Source organism: Falco rusticolus, chromosome 4, assembly GCF_015220075.1.
Source record: "Falco rusticolus isolate bFalRus1 chromosome 4, bFalRus1.pri, whole genome shotgun sequence".
Taxonomy (NCBI): Eukaryota; Metazoa; Chordata; class Aves; order Falconiformes; family Falconidae; genus Falco; species Falco rusticolus.
Genome location: NC_051190.1, coordinates 5391246 through 5412403, shown reverse-complemented (window position 1 = coordinate 5412403; position 21158 = coordinate 5391246). Strand labels below are relative to the sequence as shown.

The 21158-nt window shown below is 41.6% G+C and overlaps 1 long non-coding RNA gene across 4 annotated transcripts in view; it reads right to left on the bottom strand.

Moving 5' to 3' along the window:
• Positions 1-2047: 2047 nt before the first annotated feature.
• Positions 2048-21158, bottom strand: part of LOC119146272 — a 28346-nt gene continuing 9235 nt past the window's right edge. For 2 of the 4 annotated variants that reach the window (XR_005103686.1, XR_005103687.1), the window contains exon 3: positions 2048-21099. This is a non-coding gene — a long non-coding RNA (uncharacterized LOC119146272). The remainder of the gene's footprint in view (positions 21100-21158) is intronic. The other 2 variants (XR_005103688.1, XR_005103689.1) reach the window with 2 other exon arrangements.

The following is a 21158-nucleotide window of genomic DNA, read 5'->3' as shown; positions in this document are numbered from 1 at the left end:
TAAAGCAATAAACTTGTAGCAAAGCAGCAGAGGCAGTTTTGCAGAGGGAGTGACGATAATCCTTTGCTTTGAGGGGACACTTACACAGTGCACACCTCATGTTCAGGTAAGGCTGAACCAACCTTACAAACAAGGCACTTTCTGCAAACATGTTACTGCCAGCAGTGCTTTGCTCCTGTGCTGGAAATCCCTGGTCGTTTCAAACCTGGTTTCTGTGGTTTTGAGGCTGCCAGCTGATCTCTGACCAGCCCAAGGGATCTTGGTGTGAAAAAAACCACCTTGTGCTCCAAGTGTTACCAGGTCTGTCAAATGCAATGCCAGCACTGTTGAACCCAGCATCTTCCTCTCCTGTGCACGTGGGCGCTGTGGTCCTGGTGCTCAGTGGACCAGGAGAGCCCGTGCAGCGGGTGATGGGGCTGCTTTGCCCGTGCTTCTGAAGGTCCCTGCCACAGACCCTCCTGGCTTGCTGGGCATGGCCAGCAGAGCCATCAGAAACGAGAGCAGCACGGCAGAGCAAGACCATAACTGGGAAGTGCAGTAACGAGTGGTATCTCGATTCAGCAGATCACTGGGAATCATACCCTAATACCTGATAACTTCAATTGCAAAGAAAAAATATGCAACTTCTACATATAACCAAGAACACCGGTTTTGCAAACTGAGGACCGATTTTGGGCTCATCTACCAGATAAAGGGACACATTCATTCTTGTGCAGGAAGGCCTTCCATGGCTGAGAAACATCAGTTTATCTTTTTTAGCCCCACCAAACTAAACATGACAGAAGACAACTATTTATAAATACCCTTGGGGTAAATATCAAGCAGGAAGAACTGCAGGAGTTAAAGGTTAAGATTAGCCTGGGATCAAATGGGTATCAGTTAGTCATGAATAAATGCAGACTGGAAATTAGAAGATGGTTAACAGTAATGTGAGGAGCAAAATTCTGGAGAGGCCTGTGATTGCAGAGGTGGTCTGAGAAGCTCATGGAAGGACTGTACAACTAACTAGAAATTCCTGAAGGCAGAAAATGGCTTTTTGTTGTGAGCCCTCAGGGATTTGGTGAGCTGCTGTAGTTGAAAAGATAAGCTGTTTTTCCCCCCTGCTAGATTTATAGTGTATGAGTCCTAGGTTTCTGCTGGTTATCTATGGGAATAAGAAAAAATTCCCATTAGTGTGTCATCTAACTTGTGGAGGTTTGGGTTGTTGTTTTTTTCCCCATCCTCTCAACCACTGAAAATTGGTTGCAGCCAGAGGATGTAAGTGAGATTTGCTACGTAGCATTAAAATCCTGGGGGGTGGGGGTGGTGTGTGCCTGGCTGGTGGTCCCGGCTGGTGTTCTTAAGGTGAGATTGCTCACAAGTTCATGTTCAGATGGAAACTCCTCCCTCGGTCGAGGCAGCAGAGACTACTGAGGGCTGGTATCCTTGTTCTCCTGCGCAGTAGGGGTACGGTTCGTTTTCACCAAACAAATTTGCACCAGGATGCAAACACCAGGGACTGATGGTATTGACGCCTTCTTCTCACTTTCTTCTTGGTGCACATCATAGGCATGTGCTTCGTCTTTTACTGCAGGCTACGGTGCTGCCGTGCCTGTGGCGTGCCAGCAGGTATCCTCCATACCGTTTTGCCCGAGACAGCTACTGCCCAGTGGCATGCAGGCGTTGGGGCCTCAGCTCTGTAACCGCCGTCTCCCTTCCAGCCCTGGGTTCTCACGCTACCCAAACTCATAGTGGTACCCCACGGTCTGTACCGATGATCTTGCATCCAGCACTCTGTGATCTTCCCATGGAAAACCAGTGTGTAAAATAGTGATTTTTCTAAACTGCATGAGGGAGGTGCTGGGATATGTGTCTCAGTGCTAGGAGGCACCACAGGCGTGTGGTCTGCTGTCCTGCTCGCTGCCTTGGCACACGTAACTTCACGTCTGTCAAGGGACTGCCCCCTGTATTTCTGCACACGGTGCGTGGGCAAAAGGAAAATACCTAAAGGATCCCGATAAATAATACATTCACCTTCTTTCTGCAACATAGAAGACATAACCACAGGTTGATATTTCATTCAAGTACATTTATTTTCCTAATAAAGAAAAGTCCATGTGGCAATATAGAGGAGATAAGACATCATAAACTGTCTAGCTCTCCCGTTTGCTTTATTGATTTCCTTGGTCCCCTGCTAGCAACTTCAGGCCTGGTTAAACTATTTCTGTCTGTTCTATCACGGCCATAGTATTTTTGTGGACTCTCAAGTGAACATCCTGCACTCTCCAGGTCACTGTCCTTCCTTGCTGGCACACAATACAAGTCCAGAATATTTAAAGCATGATTTTGTATTACACCAAGCTGCTCTAGAAAGCACTCTTCACTGATTATAAAGTAATTACGGAGGACAAGTTTCACTCTATCTCAAAACAGCCAGGCATCAGATTCTCAGCTGAAATAAATGGCTGTCTTGCCGTTGCCTTGAGCGCAAACCTACCAGGACAGACCAGCAGCAGGTCTGGTCCCAAGTGGTGAATGTGGCAGAGGAGTTCATTCATAAAACTGACAGTGAGTTACACTAGTGTATATAATTTTTTTTTATTATTATTTTATCTGAGAACTGCTGGGAAGGCTGAGATTAGTGGAGGCTCTCAGAGTATCCAAGTCAATATAGTTAATTATTTAAAACCAAAGATACAGCTTGCTTCAGAGCCCTTTTACTACCTTACAGGTTAGTGGTAAAAACCAACTTCTAGTTGAAGGCTGAGAAAGCAGGAGATGAAGGTACATTATTCAGCGAAGATGTTCAGGACAAGGGTTACCAATTCGTTTGTGCCTGCTCAGCGCCTGGCACAATGGGACCCCCTTGTACGGGGCAACATGTAGTAAGCATCATCAGTAAAAACATAGTATTCCTTGCTCACCCAGAACAACTGTAGTAGGAGAAGACTGACAGATGGATTAGCCCACACTTGTCATTTGTATTTGAGCCCTATTTAAGTAGTGAGGTTTTTCTGCCTCCTGGTCTTGATTTCTATTCTAAGAAAACATGTTTTTCTGATACATATCCTGATACATGTCCTCCTTAATAGCCCATAGGATCTTCAGCAAAGTAAAACACCTGAAGAATGCTGTAAATAAAAGCCTGGACATGCAATGGCCTCTCTTTAATTGGATCAATTAAACTGTTCACTTTGATAAGTTTCAGTGGTTATCACAAGAGCAGGCTTTCAGCTTTTCCAGTATGTCAGGATGCTGCTGGCTAATAGCCGTGTGGCACTCAAAGCTCACGGGCTTGTAATCACGCTGCTGTCAGCAGCGCCACAAGAACATGCAAGAGAAGCACTGAACAGCAGCCTAACTGCTCCCAGCCAGTTAGTGGAGTTTGGATGACACAGTTTTAGGGTGCTCAACCTGATGTGTTGGTTTCTAAGGTCTGCCGAGCCTGTGCCCTCCTACACATCACGCTCCTTTAAGATGTGCTCAGCTGAGCTTCAGTTTCATGTAAGGTACGGGCTTATTTCGCTGAATATGAATTAATTCCTTGCTTATGCCTATATAATGTAAGTAAAAATTAAATTTGCTGACCAGATAGAGGAAAGAATAGCAATCTATCAAGCTATTTAATTTCCTCTTTCCATTGCAAATCATTGTCTGCTAAGTTTGGGAGAAACATCTGTACTTAAAAGTGGTTTTATATTGGCGGAGAATGCAGTAAACTTGAAGGTGAATGTGTTCTGTGAATCTATAAAAAAACCCTGCACCACTTCCACTTGGAAATCCCTTTAGGAAATACAGTATCTTCTGTAGTATCGACTGCAACAGTTGCCACAAAAGGCCACTGCTTGATTTTGCAGAGCTCCAACCTGTTGACTGCACTTTTCTATCAGAGATGCTCTTTTATATTTGGTGTTTATATGAAACTTGTCATTCTTGAATATGGTAGCTTCTCATAGATCTGTCTTTCTCAAATTCTGCTTTGACTTTTTCTTATATACTTTTCACGAGTAAGAATAAGCCTTTTGGGTCAATTAAACCGCTCATTTTTTCTAGCAAAGGGATTCTTTCCTCTTTTTCTTCGTTACACTTTCTTCTGCTATCCCTTTATTTCAGTAGGAATTTTAACAGAATTGACAAGAGCAGGGATATTATTCCCCACTCCTCCTCTTTCCTCTGATGGATTTTTCAGACTTGGAGAAAAAAGATCATGTTTCTTTAGAAGCAATTTGATCTACCTATGGAGTCATGTGCTTTGGTTTTCAGGACTTAGATGACCCCTTGGGGGGGGGGGATGGGGGGAAAGCCCACCTACGTACATTATGTGAATATTGCATGTATTCAATTTCCATGATAACTAACCTTCCAAATATTAAGTTAAAGCACTCTTTTTGAGGCGCCAGCGGGTGTGCCTATTTGCTTAGTATCTCATCAACAAGGTAAGTGGAACGTGGGATGTGGCTGAGCATCAGCAGTCCTGTAGCAAACACTGGAGTAGTCCCATCTCCTCTGGCCAGGCTCCTCCTGGGGCATGGCACAGGGAGGGGCGAGGAGCTGGGAGCCAAAGGGCTCCGAGTGAGGAAGGCAAAGATGGTAGGTCCGCAGCATGGGAGACTCGACTTGGAAAAAGAAGGTACAGGGCCTGGGACCACAACTGTGATGTCCTCTGTGGTGTGAGGTGCCAAGGAAAGGGAAGAAAAGCACTGCCTGCTTCCAGCTGCTCGGTACGTGGGAAGCCAGAGGGGTCTCTGGGGAAAAGGCTACAGAATTAACAGTAGATCTGGTGATGGCTAACCATGTTATGCTGTGTGCTGTGTTTCTAACGAGCTCTATCATCTGCATGCTGTTGCTCCTCTAATTTTGAGGAGCCACAGTGGTTCAACAAGAAGGGAGTTTCGGGATGAGGGCCTTTACATAGAAAACTGCGGGATTAAAGGACAGAGGTAAAACACACCCAGGTAAGTAACTACTATTAATGATAAAAAAGAAGGTCTGCAGTTGGTAAAAGAGCAAGAAGTTGGGCCACAGGTAGCAACTGGGTCTCATGCTGCTTCAGAAAGAGGAGTAGAAAGGAATGAGGATGAAGGTGCCCGAAAAAAAAACGTAAAGGGAAGAGAGCCTGCCGTGAAAAAGTACAGGGGAAGCAATGTTAGCTGGGGCCACCGCAGCTGGTGGTGTGCAAGGAGAGGCACAGCGGGACAGGACATTTTCAAAGTAAATCCAAGAGTTCAGTTGCTTCACATCTTTCTTTGTGCTCTGAGAATTTCTCCTGGATAAGAGTTTTCCAACTTTCTAAATGTGTTTGCAATTTGCGTTATATTTTTAAGGTCAAACTAAGCAACCAGCAACCAGCATCAGGCTGCTTAAAGTCAAGCACATGAATGGTGTAAATGACAAAGCAAAGTGGAAGACTATGAGAACAAAAAATCATGATTATGACAATTTTTGATGTCTGGATTATCACATGTGATGTCTGGGTACAACACAAAGCCGTCTTTCTATTCATTCATTTATTTAAAGCCATATGGGTTTTTTTCACAGTCTTTCATCTGCTTTCGATGTCAGAGCTGACCCTTGTTGACTAAGTTATCTTTCACTCAGTAGGTTTGCTCCCAAAAAAGCCTACTCCTCCTTCAGTGAAAAAAATACCATGATTAATGTTTTTCCAAGGTTATTTTTTAATATATTATTTATTTATATAGGCAGAAAGACAGTGCTTCTCAGTAGTACCACAATTGACTAAAATAAATTACCGGCTACTCAGCAAAGTCAGAGGATGCTTGTTGATAGTATCCAATCAAATGTGGGGGGGTACAGATGTAGTATCACAGCAGTATCCGTGCCACAAAATAATTAGGGTGTTTCCTACCACAGAAGATCCTTCTCAACACCATTTGGGGTATCAGAAAACTGCAGCTACTGCTAAAGATTGTAATTTGTTCTCAAGTTCTCATTCTGAGATTTGCATGTTGCTGTAGCAAAACCTTATCTTTTGAATTCCTAACAATGCAAAGCTTCTTCCAGAAAAAAAATGCATAATAAATGAAGTATTAAGAATGATAATTAGAACTTCTCAGATTTAAAGACTGTGCAGAGATCTTGCATTAGATCCATATGATAAGTATGATATGGATGATCGTGTCTGTGCTATGAACTGGAGGCAAGGTCAGACATCACTGGTATCGACAGGACTACATATGAAGAGTGTCTACATTTGTAACGGGACTTAGACCATCAAACAGGAGATAAAAGGCAGTCTGCAAAATTGAGATGAAAATACAATACCAATATTCAAACAAAATGTGCAAGTAGCTAGGAAATACCTTTACTTTGCAAGTCTGAATTTTGAGTGAACTGTCACCTGAATCATGGAGTAAATCAGGCTATCTAGATGTGGTTTTGACCTAACACTCGATTTTATATCAACAACTAGTATGTTGGTACTACTGGAAATCAGTTCCCACGTTCACTGGTGTATTTCAGAATAGGCTCTACTGATCAATCCTCCAACAGGCCGGTATTATCAATATGCTGCCACCAACACTGAAAGCAGGTGCACAGGGGAAAGCACTAAAATTCCCAGGAGAAGAACTAGCAGAGAAAGAAAATCTCATTTTCTGATTTCCATTTACAGCCTAAAATAGCCTGTCTGCTGGGAGCAGTAGTTCTTTGGAAAAACAGTGATTATGAAGACTATGGTCTTATTTACTTTCCACCAGTGTTACAGCATACTGCGTATACTCACAGGATATTTTCAGTCACAGATTCTGCCAGGCAGAAAGGCAGTGGAGTTAATCACATGCAGCAAATTAAACAAAAGCAAAAAAGCCAATAGGCTGGGGGGGGGGGGGGAGGGCAGCAGCTGAACATTCTGTTACCCTCTCTAGGCAAACTTTCCAAAATTGTATATGGGATCGTAAAGGCAAAGGGCAGCGGCCGGTTTCTTAACCTGCATCAACCGACCTACGGACATATCTGCAGTTAGTAGACTGAAGCAGCCTAAGAAATCTGTCTGTACTCACATTATAGTCAGAATTAATGCGCTTCTGTAGTGCAGTTGTTGAAGTTCATTCACCAGCGTATTAGCTGTCCTCTGACAAGTGCTTTGCAGGGTATGAGCTACTGTGTGCCCCGAGCTCCTGTCCCAGGAGCAGGCAGATCCTGTAGAAAGGGCTCCTAAAGCACAGAACAGGGCCAGAATGTTCACCAGCAGCAGACTGGGATTACCATCCAAGGACATTGCAAGCAGTCTTGAATCTAATGTGAATTTGCAGCATGGGAGGAAAGGTATAAATGGCAGGAATTAAGGGTGGTTTCAGCACAGCTCAACTGGATGCAGATGTTCGCATCTTGTATCCTGTTGGGCTGAGTGTCATCTTTGGCAGCACATCCTTCCTTTGTTGAAAATGTGGCCTAGAACATTCTTGCAGAAATACACCTCTTTTTGTCATTGTTCCCTCCAGTGGACATAGAAATGTATCAGTCCTGATAGCTTTCTCTCTAGAAACACAGAAATAATAAAATTCATTTATAATCAATGGTTAGTGATAAGTTGTAACAAGCTAACTCAGCTCAGTATAACCAAGCCAACAGCGTAGAACAGAATTACGGCAATCAGCATTTACGGGAACAAACACATCAGTGTTTTAAATTAAAACTGTTCTTCCATTAGCTCAAAGTAGCTTGTAAAATCTTTCACTGTGGCTAAAATCTGCAGTAATGTCAGATATCGTTCACCCAAAGATGTGCTGTAATACTTACTTATGGCATTAGCATTTTAAGTTTTTTTTGTGAAGTAAAGCAGCAGAGATCAAGTGGACTCTCTTGCACCTGCTATGGCTTTGAAAGATAGCATGTGCCTGCTCAGGAATTAAATTAGGAATTAAATATTGAATCAAGAATACACATGTAAGGAGTTAAGGAGATCTGAATGCTGAACTTGCATCTACCATGCCACAGGCATAAACAGAACGTGCTACAGTCACCCTCTCTCCTGAGCAGAAGATAACTCTGCCAGAATCCCGGCACAGCATCCCGGAGCCTCTTGCCCAGGAGGTGGCTGACCTCCTCCCAGTGAGTGGGGGGAAGAGACAAAAGGTGGTCTTAGGCGAGAGATGCCCAAAATGTTCTTTGTATTCTTCCAAGAGGAAAGTAAATCACTGACCATTTTATTACTGTGGACTGGAAGGTGGGCTGGTGGAGATGCAGTTCACACAAGACTCCACAACTCTGAGACTGAAAAGATACACCAAGTTGAAGACGGATTACGTGTTTCTTCTGGAAAGGTGAATCCTTTACTCTCTCATGGGAAGATGCAAAGAGGATTATGATGGCAATATCCTTCCTCAGGCAGATTTTGGGTTTTTTTTCCTGGAAAGAGAGATCTTTCCTAATAAAAACCTGCTCTTCCTTATGAGCTAGCCTTTGTCAGCGACCACAGGACTGCATGGACACAAAATAGATTTTGTCTGCCCAAAACAGCTCACAGGCATTGACTATCATTTTTTCTTTACTGGATAAAAGGAGGAAAATGGCTTTTAAATTAGATGTTGGAACCCCTTCCAGAATTGCAATAGAAGATACTGAATCTATCATTCTTCATACAGTTACCTCCTCCTCCATGAGCTCCTACTACTATAAAAATTGTTTGTTGCTAGCTGAGCTGAGTGAATAATTTGCAGTTTCATATTTGTTAAAGGAATTTTTCCTCTTCCTCTTTTCATTATTTGTCCACAAGCAGATTGGTTTTCTTAAATATTTTTTTATCAAAAACGTGTGCTGTAATCACTCTGCAAGTAAATCTTGCCATAAATTATTTGTGAGCAATTTGTTGCAAGAAGTCTTCAAACATTTGTCCTAATTCCATTCATTCTTTATGAACTTGCATCACGTGGTGTCCGTTTCTGTGAACACAACATCAAAAGAGCTGATTTTGATCATTCTCCTGTAGAACAATCCCACTTCTGAACCCGAAACACTCACCTAGAAAGCACATTTTATTGAAAAATTATTTAAGACTTAGGGTTGCACATTCACCGGGATGCTTGCAGTTTACATGCATCTGTAATTTTGACACTAACGAGAAGGTAGTTTTCTCAGCCCTAACGAGAACGTTATTTTACCTACTTCACAACTTGAATCTGCTCCTCACCAGAGCTTCTGTCTTATCCCAGTTCATTACAATTTGTCTCACAAAATGTCCCTTGTGAGAGATGAGGCTTTCAACAGCATATAAAGTGGTTGGGTTCCAAATTATGACTGAAATGATGCAGAATTTCACCATCTAAAAATTACTTAATTCCCAGAAATAAAGACAGGATTCTCCTGGTTATTGTTGCATCTCAATGAAAAATAAGACTGCATCAAAATGCTAGCTGACGAGTCTGATCCCGACCCTGCAGGAGTCTGTGGAAAGCTTTCCTTTCTCAGTTTTCTAGATGGAGGAAACTGTCCTTCTGAGATTGTAAAATACTATCTTTTCAGCTAAAAGTTTAAAAGAATGATTGCACCGTTCAGAGGGATCTGGGTACTTTACTACCATGCATCCTCTCAAAAAGAAAAGCGTTAGCATGACTCTGTGATATTGAAAAGGAGGTAAAAGTCAACTCGAACACCAATTGCCATCGTATACCAGAGTTAGAATGTCAAATCCAAGTCTTACAGTTGGCTTTAAATGTTTGCCTTGAAGATGTCTGGAAAATACAGACCTTGGCTCTGGTTGGTATGCAGTGGAAATACTTTACTGTATTTTAAATAATGTAAACAGTTGCTGCAACTGACACCCAGGCACTTTATCATGTTAGGTAGGAAAAATGGAAATGAAAAAATCATTAAATTCACAGATGATGATGTCTGTGATTGTAACCGGGACACATATGGGTGTCTTGGCCATGGTCCCTTACAAAGGGTCCACTCTATGAAAATGGGAAAACCTTGAACAAGTTAAAAAACCACATCTGCATAGAATTACTGAAGACTGCAAGTCATAAACTAATTAACATTTTTTCAGATATAAACATTGGAAAAGGAAGTTATATTTTGCTCTCAAACAAACTTCATCTGAAACTGAAATTGTCAGTGCAGAAAAAACGTAGTGCATGGTATTAATGTTCTTAAGCTGCATCACCTGAGAAGGGCTGAATTTTTAACTCTTGGTACTCATAAATAACTCTTGGGATAATTCAGTCTGCTTCACTTAGCTGGCTGTGGAGGTAAGTTGTTGATGCTAAGCACCGAAATTCCCTGAACCCATCTTTCAAACAAGCAGTTTGGGCTTGTCCACCACCCTGGGTGCTGCAGCCAGCCCAGCCGTGGGGACAGGGGAGCCCCACACCCCGCGGCAGCTCCTGCAGGGAGCCCCACCACCACCCCCATGCCAGCGGACCCAAGGCGGCTCAGCTGAGCTGTGAGTGTGCTGGCTTTAACAGAGACAGTAAAATCACCATGAGATGCTCAAACAGGATAATTATATCGTGTTAATTTGCATCTCCTTTTTGTGATGTAGTTGTACACAGCCAACATAGTAACTGGAAATTAATACAGCACAATGCATGCCCTGTCATGTCATACCGCTGGCCTTTCTGAGCAAGATTTTTTTTTAACGCTATACTCATAAATCAAGTCCCTCAAGACAAGAAAATTATTATGAAGCTGAACAATAATAACTTACACTTAGAAAAGCTCCCTACTTTCTCTTCCACCTGGAACAGAACAGGGAGCTCTTAAGATTGTTTTCTTGTACGCTGTAGTTAAATTTTAAATCTTCAGCAACAACAAATAAATCCATGCTTCTGCTAAGTTACTTAACCAGCGTAGTGTTGTATCCACTCTCTAGAAAGTTCTGTATTTTCTCCTTGGAGCAGGTAATACTACATGCATCGGTTTAAAGGCTGATCCCACCATTTTAGAGAAATGGCTCAGCAATTCCTGCATCAAGCGATGTGTATGGTATTCCTGTTCCTGCTAGACATGGACCTCAAACATAACAGAATCTTTTAGTTTGGTTTTACTTACCTTTTATGCTGAATCATGTAAAATGTGACTAACTCACAGATGCAGCACATTTGCACTTTTCACCATTAGCTGGTATTTTTTTCCCCAGTGCCTACGTTATGTGACTACACATTTGATATTCCAATACTAATTGAGCTTTAGGGCAAAGAAATGGTGATGTGCTGGCATACAGTATTTTAAAACTTTTTAAGAAGATGTATTCTTTCGGTGCTTTCTTTTACCTGTAATTACTACAGAGCCCTACAATATTATATATGAGAGGAAAAAGTTGCTATTCTAAAACAAAACAGACCCTAGCCTTTCTTATTTTGAATTTGCATGCTCAAGTCCATTTACATCATTGAAAGGGCAGCAGTCCAAAATACAAATAGCCAGAGCTCAAACGGCAAGGTTGCCACCCTGAATAGCCAGAAACCACAGCAATCATTTAAGTAACAGCACTCTGTGCAGATTCATGCAGTTTCCTACCTGTGGCTTGCTTCCACCTACATCAGAATGAAATACTTCGTTAAACTGTTGCACTGTGCTCTGCTTCACTGGACCGAGTGATGTGAAACAACACAAAATAAAGTACACTGTACACCGTGTACTCCTATTGTACAGAGCAGGTATAACCTCTGCAATTATGCCCCAACTGCATGGCAAATACCAGGTAAATACACAGCAATTGCATGTTCCTACAGCTTACTTGTTAATTATGCATTGTTACTAACAAGTTCAAAGATAAATTATCATAGCACTTGCAGTATTTAGGTGCTTGCAAAGCTCCTAAGCTGTGTAATAATGGAATTTGTACTCTGAAATGCTTGCTTTTGTTAGTTTTCCATAGGAATGGGGAAGGGAAGCAACCCACCCCTCACTCCCAAGGGCTGACAGCTTAAGCTTACTGGTACAGCAGAGGGATGCTACTGTACAAAATAACAAGACGCTTCTGCCAATAAGGAAATTTGGACAAATTAACAAAAAATAATACTAATTAACCATTAATAAATCACTTTTTGAATTCCATTTAGTAATTCTCCTAAGCAAATGCTGAATTTAAATTCACTAGTACTTGCATGCAATAGAACTGTTTGCCTGACCCAACACTGAATCTTGCACAGGCTAGAAATGAGAAGAAAACCTCATTTCATTGATGTTGCCAGCAAAACTCCTATTGATTTCAGCGAGGGCAGGGCTCTACCCAGACAGCTTACTTGTAAATGGATTCTTGAAATAGCTTATATTATATTATGTCAGAAATATATCACCACGTAAGGCCACTTCATAGTCTATGCTAGTTCTTCTATGAGCCGCACTGCAGTATTTTAAACTACAACTTATAACTTTTAATAGGTTATTTTAATAGTATTCAATAAAATGAAATTAGCTTCTCTATAAACATTGCTCTTCTCCGAAGTGAGGCCTCAAGTTATGGCTCTGTAATGGTTGTTTGGTCAGCCATTTATACCAACTTTTACAACTCATGTTGGACCACCTTGGGTTTTATTTTAAATATTTTCACACTGATTTTCAATCTGAAAGGTGATGTTGATGTGTCTGACCCTTTTTTTTCCTGCTGTAGTTGTTGAGCTATTTCCTCTAAAAAATGACTACCGTTTATTGCAAGGAAGTGCAGACGTTAGTCTTTGGGTACTGCAGGATCGGAATAGCCAGCAGAAACAAAATGGCCAGCTATTATTATCTGTTACGCACAAAAATCTTAAATATGGACTAAAAGGCCACTGAAATTGGCCGTGCATAAATGCAGATGACAATGGCAACCTTAGGGCAGAGAGATGAGATGCCGGGGACGAACCAGACAAGGATGAATGGCCAAGCAAGATGGAAGGTGGCGTTGGCTGTGCTGATGGGCCACCCCCAGCCCCTGCTGCCACCTCTGTGCACCTCCAGGAGAACAAGGATCTTCTGACAGCATTTTGAGGAAGATTAGAAGACAGCTTTGTGGGTGAAATAACTTCTTGGCCGCAGTGGAAATTTTGGAAGAATTATATGTTGGAGGGACAAGTCAGTAGTTTCCCAGTGAAAGAGATGGCTAGGGGAGATGGGTCAAGGAGGGTATCAGGAAAGCAAAGAACAGTAACTTATTTGAATAGAGAAACAGAAAACAAAAGAAGACTGAAGAGATTAGTAAAGATGTAAAGCCATAAATTAGAAAAAAATATTTTACTTCATCATTCTAATGGCATTGGTCAAGCCCAGAAAGCAGGCATGTTAAGGATGTGAGCTACAAGATCATCAGAGCCTGGTTCAAAGGTTTAGTTTTCAGCTAGGCTAGAAAAGGGTGTATCGTAAATGCCATTTGTCATGGAGAAATAGCTGTTGAATTTAGATACACTCTGTACAGGCCAATCCATAGAGTAACCTCTGCTGAAGATGAGACAGTGGATGGGAATGACAAAAAAGTAATGTGATCATACTGGTCATAGGAACAGGGAAATAAACTGATGGGACAAGCTTGGAAGAGACTCTAAACCCCCATGTTTTAAGATACTGACCTTCAGGAAGAAATGCCAGAGACCTGGGCTGAGGTTCTGGTTTGGAAGAAGAGAAGCCTGTCCAGGAATGATAGAATTCGTGTCTGTGGTAGAAGCTCCCTAAATGACCAAGCACGGAGAAAGCAGGAAGAGAGAACAGGAGAGCTTACAGGGAAGCAGAGAAAGGATGAGGAAGATGTTCCAGTCTGTTTTGAAAGAGTAAATCAAAAGGAGACAAGTATAAGACTGCATTTCAGCAGAATAGCCGGCAATGCTCAAGGCAGATTTTAAGGTTAAAGACAAGAGTAAGGGAAGGAACAAGAACTGGTTTAGAGAAGCCAAACAGGAACCAGAATGGGATTAGATTAATGCAGCACCACATGACATGTTGGAGTGCTGCATTAATTGCAAGTACAATACTGGCAATAATTTCTAAAACAAAGTATGTTCTTATTGAAGATCCTTGGCTTTTTAGTGGGAAAATAATTTCAGATGCAGAATCATTATTGGGTTTAGTGGGTTTATTTTTATGTAGCATAACTTAACGTTAAATAAAAGGGAGCTGTACGTTTCCAGTATGGTATAGCTGGCAGTATAACTGAGGCTCCTTAGCCCAGCTCCTGAAGCTGATACAGTCTTTGAAGACAGTATCCTTGTTCAGATGGAATTACCTTGTTTGCCTTCACTCTTTCACTCCCTCCTCCATTCTGCCCTGGAGCCTGAAGAAACAATTGTAGGTTCTCCTAGAAAACAGAATCTTCCTAAGACAAAGTGAAGGCAAATGATCTTTCCTCATCCCTAGGGGCTGGTCTTGTTCTTCCTGAAATCTGCAGTGAGATTCCTGCTGGCTGTCTCCAGCGGTACCAGGTATGGTTCAACCAGGCGAGATGTGAGCTTGAAATTCTCCTAATGAAAAAGGCCTAAGTATACTGAATAGGGGAGATACTCATTAATAACTATTTAGGAGAACATGGTTCCCTTGAAAGGCTAATTATTTTGAGAGTTACCCATTCAAAAAAAAAAAAATCTCATCAATGAGAGAACAAACTAAAAATGAAGAATCTCTCATAAAAAGACAGTAGAATACTGCATTCAAGAGGACAGCCACCAATTAAAAGAAATGTCAACAACTCAAGTGGCAGCAACTTCAAAAGGGAAATCTTTTCCTCATTTTCATATGCATTCTTCATGAGCAACATCAAGAAGTGTAACATGCTAATAGCTAATAACACTCAGGATAAGATTCACTAATTTACTAACTGAATAATTTAATGCATATCAAAGGAATGATTTTCTCATTTCTTTCTTTTTTTAGATCTAACACTAAGCTGGGCATTATCAAGTAGATGAAACTGCACAGATTACAAGTCATCACTGAAAGTCATTTTAGAATTGAGCTTGGTTTTTTCTATTGGATATCTCTTTTGGGTTTATGGAATAGCACACCTTTTTTCCCTCGTGATTCAGATTTCAAAAAACAAATCAGGAAGATGTGTTGTGGACATGTGATGTTTTGCTAAAATCAAAGTGTTTTGCAGAGATTGATCTATTATGATGTTAAACTTTGAACGTGTTGGGAACTGCAGCCAGGTAGTGCCATCCACCTGTCCCAGGCAAGCCAGTAACCCAGCACTGGGAGGTGCACCTGAGGTTTAGGAGATCAGGCCCTGAGCTGAAGCAGGAACGGGATGTGGATGACTGGCATGCTGCAGAGGTCCACTGGCTGTCCTGGCATGGAGGACTCTCCCTCCTGCTCCTGGGAACGGTGAGAGGTTGGTTTGACTCCAACGCAGGAAAAGAGACAAATGAATTATTTTAATTGCAAAAGAACTTCGGTATACTCCAAAATGCTACACTAGGTATTGAAAAAAGTAGAAAATGTACATGGTAAAAAATATTTCTTGTTTAGCATTATTTTTAGAAACCTATTTGCAGAATTCTTCTAAATTTAAGCAATGTTTTGCCTTTGCTACTCGTGCACACTATGTAGCCCACTACCATCTGCTAAAACACTTTAACATGTCACCAGTTAAGGTACCAAACAGAAATCCAGCTCTTCCTTCAGTCTGCATGTCACTGCCAGAACGCTCACCCAGAGAGACTCCAGACTAGCAGCCAGCCATCAGCATCTCACCAGCTCTTCGGTGGCTGGAGGGAAGCCAATGATTCCAGGGCTCATCCTCTTCAGCATCTTTCCTGACAACCTGACTGATGATGTAAGAATGCAGAAACAACAAATCTGAAGATGATGCTAAACGAGTGTTGAGTTGCTGACATGCCAAATAGTAACTTTTGTGGAGGGATCTTCAGGAGCTTGGGATCTGGCCAGCAGAAATCCCATCACGTTGAACGAGACATAGAATAAGTCCCACAGGTCAGGCAGAATACAGCCATGTGCCAGGATGGGCTGGGGACGGTCCGGCGGAGCAGCAGCCCTCCTGGAGAGGACCTGGAGCTTATGGCAGATGTCGGGTCAAACGTGAGCCAATGCTGTGCTCATTGCAAATGGGGCAAACTGCACATTAGCCTACTTTCAAAGAAGGGTGGCCAGCAGGTTGAGGGAACTCGTTATCCCTGCCACCTCAAAGACCTGGAATAATATGTCTGGGTTTGGGGCCCCCAGGCCACAAGGATGATCAGAAATGGGAAGGGAAGGCAGCAGGACCACCGGGATGGTCAGGGACATGGAGCACACACTTCAGGTGATGGAGGAGGCTGTGGCTTTTAGTCTGGTGCAGAGGAGGCTAAGGGGTGATTTACTAGCAGGCTGCAACTGCTTGAACTGGAGCGGGAAAGAAGACAGGGCCAAGCTCTTTTTGGTAGTGACGGATGGCACAGCAAAGGACAATAGCCTGGGAGGTTCCGACTGGACGTTGGGAAGAACTGCTTCCCTGGGAGGATACAGCAATGCTGGCAGAGGCTACTCACCCAAGATCTGGCTAGGTAAAATCGCAGGAGACCTGATCCACTGTTGGTGCCAGTCCTGCTTGGAGTGGGAGGTAGGTCTAAGGGTCCCTTCCAACCCATAGTTCTATGATGTAACTCAGACGTAAGCCAGTGGAGCTCTCAAAATCTTAGCTAGATGATGTTAAATACAACTAAATTAGAAGTTCACTTATTAGTAAATAGGAGGGATGATTCACCTCCTCAGCTGCCTTGTGTTCCCACAGCAAACCCTCCACCAGCAGAGCACGCCACTGCCGCGGGCCACGCAGGCGTGCTGCTTCCCTCTCCCAATATCCCAGCAACAAACATGATGCTTCTGCGATGTCCCTTTAACGGGGAAGGCCAGGCTGTTGGAACCATTGGCTTTGTGGCAGATGGAGTGACATTTGCAATTGGGAAAAAAACACTCCCATGCTGCCAAAATATTAACAAGGGGCTTCCTCAGAAATATTCTGCCACAGTCACTGACACATGTAAATTCCCCATGTAAATATGACTTCATCCAAGGGAAAAGGTATCATTCAGCAGGCTTTCCAAGGACAAGGACCTCTCTGCACCATTGTGGTTTGTTTTTTTTCCTCTCCTGCAAACCCCTTTCCTTCCAGTCACAAATTTTCCGTGGTGCAACACCTTGCAGATGCTGCTCGTGGTGAACTCCGATGAGCAACAGCAGCAAGCAGGTCTGGCTGGGGGCAGGCTGTCCAACAATCCTGCTCAGCTGGGCTGGGTCAGGGGACAGACTTGGCAGTGAGGGCACATTGTGAAATTGAATTTGGGGGGGGGGTTGCATACTGTATCTCCCTCTGCGAATGGCCATGTTCCTTACATGGCGAGAAGAACAAGAAGAATTTCCTGACCTTCCTTTATACCACCCATTATTTTGCATAGCCTTATAATGTCTTTTATTAATTCCCTTTTAAAAATAAACTTTCCTAATACTTTCAGATTCTGCAGATATGCAACATCAAAGCATTTCAGTGAATTTTTCAGTCCACTTATAAGCCACGTCTCTGGTGCTAGAGCCAGACATTTTGTGGTAGCACTCCAAGCAGTAAAGATGCCCAGCATCTCTGGAACTGCTGCAGTTCTCATTGCTGTAAGTACTGATCACTGGGGAAACTGAGCCTCAAATACCAAAAAGCCTTTCTGTAACAACCTACTGTTTTGCAGAGGGCAACAGGACCAGCATGCTTTTTTCTTAAAGATAAAAAGACAGCCATTGTGCCTCTGTTGAGAAGGATCTGAGATTTATTTTTAACTTCAAACTTTTCTATGTATCGTGAAAAGGCAGAATAATTCTGTTTTCATTTAGGAGGGCATTACAAGAGAAATAAGTAGTCTGATACATTTTAGATTAGAAATGCTTCCCTAAGAACAAAGGCTGTCACAGTGTGGTGTCCCACACCCAAGAAAATCTTTTCCCCAGTACTTAGCTGTGCCAACGTATTTCCAAGATTTTTTGTGCTAAACTGAGAGTTCTCCAACATGGTGCTTCCAGGAATTTAGGTTACTCTCCCTCTCTCAGTACTGGGATTAACAAGTCATGAAGGTAGTCTGCATCACAGTGATATTATAATGACTGCTCTGAAATGGAAAAATATAACACATCTGTGTTTTCACTCTCCGGCTTGAGACATACCTTTAGGAAGTCAGTTTGTGATGACATGTTTGGGCAAATGATGCCTTATCTGCATGCTTTTTTCATGTATCATCCTGATCTGGTAACTTGAATGCCATAATCAGAAAGCTATGTTAATTGTACATGGGTTTAAGCCAGCGTAGTCCAAAACATACTCCTCTAAACTACCAGCCTCACAAAATCTGCCTGCCTGTTTGAGAAGCTGGAGATGTTCTTCTCTGTTAGAGGAATTGCATGAATTTTTTGTAACAAGAAGAATCTCCAACCAAGATAATCTTCACCTCATGGATATTACATATTTCTGTTTCCTTAAAATAAAACCCACTAAGTATATGAACTGGTACCATAAACACAAGCACAAGTGAAAGAGTTCTACTGTTGCTGGACTCCTCCTCCCACTCAATTTCGGCAGTCAGCAAAAATACTTATTCAGTATTAAGTTACAGTAAAGAATTGTTGACCCTGGTGCAACTGAGAGCAACGATAAAGTCAAGTCAATGGGGTTTGCTTCAGCTTGCGACATTTCAAATAAAGCCTCTAAATTTCTTTGGATCAAAAAAAATGAAAGCATATAGAACATACTTGTTAAAAACAAAAATGCAGAAAATCTATACAAGCTTCTCCAAAAAGTAAATTTTGTTGAAATGCTCACAGTTGCGTTTAGCATTATTTGCTTCTAGTTTGGGCTTCACTCTAAATACTGTATGTTAATAAACTCAGACCACTTAATGCCAAGTACTTTATACATTTCTCTTTAATTAAATTTCTCCAAAGAATCACATTACATAAGCATTTGCCAATACAAAAAGCACACTCTGAGATCCTGGGTAAAATCCAGGCACCCCTGCAGTAACTAGTAAAATTCCCACTGATCTCATTGGAGACAGTCTTTGCTATATATGGGTAATAAAAAATTATCTTGTTACTTATGTATTCTTTGGTACACTGTTCTAAGAAACTTAATCTGTGGATCTTAATGAGGTCCACGCTATCATTTACCATTTCCCTTACTAGATGAAAATAAGCGTTACTTCAGAGTTCAATAATGTCCAGTTTCAAGTATGTTTGTAATTGGTGGAATATGCAATAGATGCCAGTTTAAATGAGCTTCTGGCCTCTGGACGGAGGTAGGCATTTGCTCTAATACTCTGCAATTTTACTACAGACTTTGAGGAGAGAATTGCCTGCACTGAGCTCTGGAAGAAAGATGAACCCTTAGCATTTAGGGATTCTCTAAACTATATGTTAAGTGTTATGTTCAGTAATAAGTTTTAGGTGATCAGGACATGGAAGTGGCCTAAAAATGAAGATCTTAAATAACCTTTATGGTCATTAATTTAAGACCAGGCACAACGATTTATCTTTATTTAATTATGATATCTTTCATCTGTGTGAAACTCTGAAGTGGGCTAGTTCTGTCATTCTTCCTCTTACAGTTTTTTTGCAGAAGTTTTCTCTTCCATAACTCAGCTATGCAGGGCTGTGGGGTTTGATGTTTTGAGTTCTCATGCAAAAGAAAAAGCTAAATTAGGGCTGCTCTAGGACAGCACTAATCAGAAATGGAAAGAGCAGGAGTTGTTTGAGACGGTACCTGCTCCTGCCACTGCTCTGCGGGGACATTATCATCTTGCAGCTGCAGAAATGGTAGAGGTTGTCAGAGTGCTGCTCATCTACTTCAGCACTGTTACTGATATTTTTTCAGAGTTACTGAGATGTTACCTAGTTACCAGCTGATCACAGCCTGGTAACCATTTAGAGAAATGCAGATTTTTATTTAAAATAAGGTAAGTGACCCTAAATAAGTCAGTCTGGTGACACTTAAGCTGTCCAACTGTAAAATAGGATGAGACTCCACACAGAAGTTATTTGAAGTGTTCAGACGAAAACTGCGGTATGAAATTAATTATGATAGTCTTGACAATAATAATTAAATTTAAAATACGCTTAACTGGTTTAAAAATAAAACTTTCAGATTCCCTTCGACTGCAGCCCAGTCCCGAAGCTATTTAAGCCTGCATTGCCTATCCCGTGCCTGATTTTCTGATTTGGTTGTAAGATTACTATTAATAGACCAGAAGTGGGATTAAAAAAAAAAAAAAAAAAAAAAAAAAAAGGAGAAAGTGAGATTACCTAATTCTGCAAACATCTGTTTGTTTATTTGTTTGCTTTGTTTTAGAGAAGCATTGTCAGAAGTTTAGTTTTCTGACATGGATTAATCTTTTCCCTTTTGTGACTCTGGACCATCCATCCCTCCCCGCTTCCCCCCCCCAATTCCGGCGCAGGGTTGCTAAGCGACATGTTCTTCTCTTCTGTACTTTAGCAGAGAGGAACAGATCAAAGACACCCACAGTCCTGAATTATTTTATAAATGAATTTAAAGAGATACTCTCCCGTGCTGTATTATGTAGGGGGAGATCAAAAGTTGCTCTATATACTGAGAGTATCTGGAGAATTAAAACTGATGTCTTCTGGAAAATAAAAATGCTCTCGTTACTGAGAACTATGTAATATTTACCTTTCCCCCCTAAAAAAAAAACCTAGACTATGAATTTATGCTAATTAATGTTTCTAGTTTTATGTCAGTCAAGACACTGAACGCAGGCCAGGCTGCATGTTTGTACGACTTGCAGAAGTAAGGTTTTCTGTCATCAATTGACAAGCCTGCAGGTTTTTTAACTCTTTTCATCTCTTGCAAAAGCGTTGCCATTATTCACAAATATTTCATTCTCTAAATTTTAAATGCTTTCCTGGCATTAAAGGCAAGAAAGTCACAGGATAAATTTCAAGTGATGTATCTTTAAAAGAATAAATGAAGATGAGGAAGTAATCTGTGTAAACCACGCAAAAAAAATAAGATACCGATATCTCAGATGTTTCTGAAAAGAACGAAAACCAAATGAATAATGTTTTATTAAAAAATCTGGGAATATATAAGTTTAAATGCTATCTCTTACCAGACCAGCACTTATTTGGCATCAGCTCAGGTCTGCTATTCTCTCCAAGCTGTGAGATTTGTAAGAGCATACTGGCAGTTAAGGCAAGTGTTTCCTGAAACAGAAAAGGGAGGAATTATTTGCCCTCGGATCTACTCAGTTTCAAACACCATC